Raw genomic sequence first — 6,000 nt, 5'->3', positions numbered from 1 at the left:
TAACAGTAATGTTTGAGGTGAGATGACATAAATTAAGTGGATTACATTTTTGCTCAAAAGAATACTACAAGGTTTTTAATGGTTCAATCACAGCCTGGAGGCCTAAATGACTTGAACCACCTGGAAAATTATTTGAAACAATTTTTCTGAACTTTAGATTTGCATTGAATAATGCCTGACCTGAAAATGTTCTGATACTGTCTCTGGAGGCAGTGGAGAGAGATGCACATCTCTTATGTTGCTAATATTGATGCTCCTGGAAACACTTTCACTTACATTCAGGAAGTAGTATAAATATTTTATGGTCATTTTTAGCAAAGACACGCTGGAAATTATTCAGGAAACCATCCATTCAGCATTTCTGCAGCTGTTATCAGTCAAAAGTAGATTAATGGAACCTTGGATAATTGGCTAATGATCCAGTAACCTTTTTTGTTAAACTTCCATTAATCTATTTTATCTACTTGTTTCTGCATTTGAATGTCAAGTCAGAAGATAAAGTTCCTGACACTGAAGTACATTCAGAAGCTAATTTAACATCTTATAACTTTTATAAAATAAAAAAATACATCTGGCAGCTTGCTCACTTTTATCAGATGGAAGATTAGAATATTAGAATGTTTGAATAAGTGGAGTGAAATATGTCTGAATATCTCGAACATGAAAACCGCAGACTGGGAAGATGTGGCTTCCAAAAGACCACATCAGATGGCACAGCCCCAAATACCCAGAGGAGTTTGAGTGTGGTGATGGTTGAGGAAGTAGAAAGAGAAAGAAACAAAGAGGAAAGCACATCAGATTTCAATAATCAATGGGGCTTCACATTCCACATCTTATCCCATGATTTATTATCACATAAGGTGAGGACTTGCTCAGAAATGGAGCTTTAAACTGCCTTTACACTTGATATTTGGTTTAGTTCAGAGATACAGCATGGAAACGGTGGTATTTCAGGAAGAAAGGCTACTACTAACTATGTAATCTTAAAGAATCAATACCAAATTAAATTAAATGTAGTGAATATGCTTTCCTGAATTTCCCCAATCGAAAGATATATTGAAAAAAGGAGAGACTGCTGGAGTAATTCACCGGGTCAGCCTCTGGAGAACATGGATAGGTGACATTTTGGGTCGTTTTGAATACAGGTGTGGTGGCAGGTGGAAAGTTTGATAGGCAGATAGTTTCATCAAAGGCCAGAGATGAAAAGAAAAGGTGTGAGGCAAAAAGATTGGAGTTATGGATTGTGAAGCTAGAGGAAGGAACCTAGGTGAAAGGGAAGGGGAAGAGAAGAAAGAGGTGTGAGTCCAGGTAGGGCATGAGGGAGAAGGGGAGGTAGGAAGAAAGGGAAGGGGAGGATGGGGTGGAAGGTTTGGTTAGTTACCTAAAATTGGGGAATTCAATGGAGAATTCATACTGTTGGGTTGTCAGCTACCTAGGCAGAATTTGAGGCCCTGTTCCTCCACTTTGCATGTGCCCTCACTCTGGCAATGGGAGAGGCCCAGGACAGAAAGGTCAGTATGGGAATGGGAAGGGGAATAAAAATGGTTAGCAACGGGGAGATCCAGTAGACCTTAGTGAACTGCAAGTGTTCGGCAAAACGATCACAGAGTGTAGGCTTGGACTTGCCGATGTACAATAAGTCATATTGGGAACATTAGATGAGGTTAGTGGTGGTGATTGTGAACTTTTATGTCACCTGGAAGACCTGCTCGGGTTCCTGGAGGTGAGGGAGGAGGTGTGGGAATAAGTGTTGCATCTCCTGTGGTTGCAGGGGAAAGTACCGGGGTGGGTTGTGCCTTGGATGGGAAGGGATGAGTGAGCCAAGGATATGTGGAGGGAGTGGTCTGTGTGGCAGGCCGGAAGCGGTGGGAATGCAAAGACGTCACATGATGGGATCACATTAGAGGTGATGGAGATGTCAAAGAAAGTTGTGCTGGATGTGGAGGCTGGTGGGGAGATAAGTGAGGACCAGAGGAACTCTACCCTTGATCCGTTTGGGGGAGGGGAAACAAAAGCAGAACTATCGGACACAAAGCAGAAGCAAATGAGGGATCCACTTATGACAGTAGGGGGGAACCAAATTTACTAAAGAGGACATCTCAGATGTTCTAGAATGGAAAGTCTCATCTTGGGAACAGAAGCGGTGGAGATATTCAGAGTTGGGCAGAGCATCTTTGCAAGAGGCAAGGTTGGAGGAAATAGTTCAAATAACTGTATGTGTGCTGAGGTGTCAGAGACAGTCCAAGTGAATTTGAAGGCATGGTGGAAATGAATGGTAAAGTTAACGAAATCAACGAGTTCTGCACGGTTGCAGAAAGCAGCATGATCTAGTTGTCGATGTAATGGAGAAAGCATTGGGGGTGGGGGAGGGTGGTGGGGGGCGGTGCCACTGTGCTTTGGAACAAGGACCTTTTGACTGTAACGAACAAAAAGGCAGGCAGAGCTGGGGTCCATGCGAGTGCCGATGGCTTTAACTTGAAGAATGTGAGTGGAGTAAAAAGATACGTTTTGGGGGTGAAGACAAGTTCCACCAGTGGAGCGTTAGTAGGGGAAGTTGATTGTGTTTCTGTTCAAGGAAGAACTGGAGGGCCTCGCCACCTTGCCTGTGGGAGATGGAGCTGTAAAGGGACTGGACATCCTTAGTAAAGATAGATTACCACCTCCTTGGCCGCTTGCAGAGCGGGGCTACTGAAGCTGCCACTACCGCCAGCCACTCACATGCTGCACTCTCACCATTTGCAAGTGTATCCTTGATTTCATAGAGATGATAGGCTTGTTTTCCTTGGAGCAACAGAGGCTAAGGGATGACCTGATAGAGGTACATACAATTATGAGAGTCATAGAGTATATAGTCAAAACAATGTTCCCATGTTAAGAGGTATCAAAAACAAGAGAGCATTGTTTCAAGATGAGAGGTAGGAGTTTTAAAGGGGATCTGAGGAGAAAGGTTTTTTTTACACACACACAGTTGCTGATGTCTGGAACGTGCTACCAGAGGAGGTGGCAAAATCAGATACAATAACTTTGCTTAAGAGTAACATAAACACTTAGAAAGCAAGGCATAGAAGGTATAGTTCTTTTCACCCAGTCATGGATGTCAAACAGTTTCTCTGGGATCTCTAGGAGTGCAGGTACATGCTTGCTTGAAAGCGGTGTCATGGGAGGATAGGGTGGTCAAGAAGGCTTTCAGTACATTGACCTTCATTAATCAGGGTATTGTATAGAAGTTGGGATGTTATGTTGCTGTGGTACAAGATGTTGGTGTGACCGCATTTGGAGCATTGTGTTCAGTTTTCCTCACCCTGCTATAGGAAGGATGTGGCAAAGCTGGAAAGAGTGCAGGGAAGATTTACGAGGATGGTGTCAGGACTTGGGAGCCTCCCTTGAGAAAGGGAGGGGAAAGAGAGGGGCAGCTTTTTCACATCGAGGGTGACGACTATGTGGAATAAGCTGCCAGAGGAGGAAGTTGAGGCAGATACAATAACAATATTTAAAAGACACTTGGACAGGTACATGGATAGGAAAGATTTAAAGTGATGTGGGCCAAATGTGGGCAGATGGGCAAGTTGGGTCAAAGGGCCTGTTTCCATGCTGTATGACTCCATGAGATAATACTGGAAAAGCATGTCTAGCAAACATCTTCAAGTATATGATTTTCAACAGTGTTTGATTTACTGAGTGTTTCCCTGATATTTTGTTTATGATTTGAACTATACTTTGCCAAACATTTCAACGATCAAAATAGTGCAAATTCCATAGGATTTAAAATAGCCACTACAATATTTCTTGATGATCTCATATCTTGGAAATACATTTTGTATGATACCTGTCACATCCTCCATCAAGTATTCAACAACTACATACAGAAGAATAACTAGAAATTGCTGATTCTGTCAGCCCTAACTACCTATCTTTGCAGCATATTAATTTCTTTGATCATCGCTTTATTGGATGGTTCTAGTCTGTTGTTCACCCTTCCTCTCTGGGTTCATCAATGCCCTATTGCTTTTGAATCTGAGTATTAATGACCAATAAATGTTCTTCCTCTTCAGAGACAGGAAAACCTCTTAAAATCATAGTCAGAACTGTGTGCACAATCTTAGCAGACTGGACTAATATTATAAATTTAGGATTATTATTTAATATTGAAGTTAAATTTGCATACAGTGTTTGTGAGTTACTTGTCAGTACCTCAAAATCCTTTGGCTGTGTGCTGCAGAATAAATGCATTTAATTTTATCTCGCTACAGATTAATTTATCTCTCTAACATCTATATACTAAAACTCTTGTTTGTTTGTTCCTGAACTACAGCCAAAATGGTACACGATAGCACGACAACTTTAGGCCCATCTTACTCACCGTTGTCCCTTCGGTGCTAATGGAAGAAGTTTCATTGAAATGGGTGTTATATTTTTAAAGTTATTCACATTTTAAAGTTTTAATCTATCTCCTAGGGAGGGGGGTGGAGGGAGGGAAGGGGGAGGAGGATAAGGGGGGTTGAGGGAGGGTGGGGGGAGGGAAAGGGTGGAGGGGAAGGGGAAGGGTGGGGGAGGGGAGGGGGGAGAGGGTGCTGCACCAATGCAGGAGAGGTTTGGGCCCAACGGGTCCACTTGGTCTCGTCTATTTTATAACTTTGGATTTAATTGACATCAATGTTAAGTGTCAGTTCAGTTCCCCATGTTTCAACCTTCATTTTATTGACACATTTTATTAGTTTGCTCGCAGTTTGGTATACCTACAAACATGCAAACTTTTCATGGTCATTTAAGTTTCCATGTTTCCTATGACAAAAAAATGAAAGCATTTGGCCCATTGAGTCGATGCCATCTCACAAAACAATCCCATTTCCCCACTAATTTTCCCTGCAACTTAATCCCCTTACATTCCCATCAATTCTAGCACCATTTTGCACAAGGTGCAATTTATAATGGCCAATTGCTATTGAGGGCGTGCAGCGTAGGTTTACTAGGTTAATTCCCAGAATGGCGGGAGTGTCATATGTTGAAAGACTGGAGCGACTAGGCTTGTATACACTGGAATTTAGAAGGATGAGAGGGGATCTTCTCGAACATATAAGATTATTAAGGGGTTGGACACATTAGAGGCAGGAAACATGTTCCTAATGTTGGGGGAGTCCAGAACCAGGGGCCACAGTTTAAGAATAAGGGGTAGGCCATTTAGAACGGAGATTAGGAAAAACTGTTTCTGTCAGAGAGTTGTAAATCTGTGGAATTCTCTGCCTCAGAAGGCAGTGGAGGCCAGTTCTCTGAATGCATTCAAGAGAAAGCTAGATAGAGCTCTTAAGAATAGCGGAGTCAGGGGGTATGGGGAGAAGGCAGGAACGGGGTACTGATTGAGAATGATCAGCCATGATCACATTGAATGGTGGTGCTGGCTCGAAGGGCCAAATGGCCTACTCCTGCATCTATAGTCTATTGTCTAATTAACCTAACAACTTGCAAGGCTTTGGAATGTGAGACAAAACCGGAGCACCTGGGGGATCCCATGTAATCACAGGTGTGAACGTGCATATTCCACACAGATAGCACTGGGAGGCAGGACTGAACCTAGATTGTGGGAGCTATGAGGCAAACATCGATCACCTGCATGGACGCCCAAGGCATTCCAGAAATAATCTTCCTGCTGATGAGAGTGACAGTTTAGGCAGGAATTTCAAACAATCATTCTGGAAGCTTGACAGCAAATTGAGAAAGAAGATAGGTGTTCAGTTCATCATTGTATTCATAGTCAAACAGTTTTGAAGCATTTACACACCATATCCAATCCTGTAGTCCCTCTTTTATCATTCTGTACGTTTCCAAGAAGAAATGAAAGAATTTGAAATCTACACTTGAAGCCCTAAATTGAATGTGGTGCTCCACAGTTTAGAAAAGCAGAGAATAGAGTGAAACGTTGTGGTCACTTACTATGCATTCATAAGATTTGCTTTTCGAAAATTCTTATATCAATTTACCAGAGATGCGATCAGGAATGGATTC

Source organism: Rhinoraja longicauda, chromosome 5 (genome assembly GCF_053455715.1).
Source record: "Rhinoraja longicauda isolate Sanriku21f chromosome 5, sRhiLon1.1, whole genome shotgun sequence".
Taxonomy (NCBI): Eukaryota; Metazoa; Chordata; class Chondrichthyes; order Rajiformes; family Arhynchobatidae; genus Rhinoraja; species Rhinoraja longicauda.
This window is presented reverse-complemented; position numbering follows the sequence as displayed.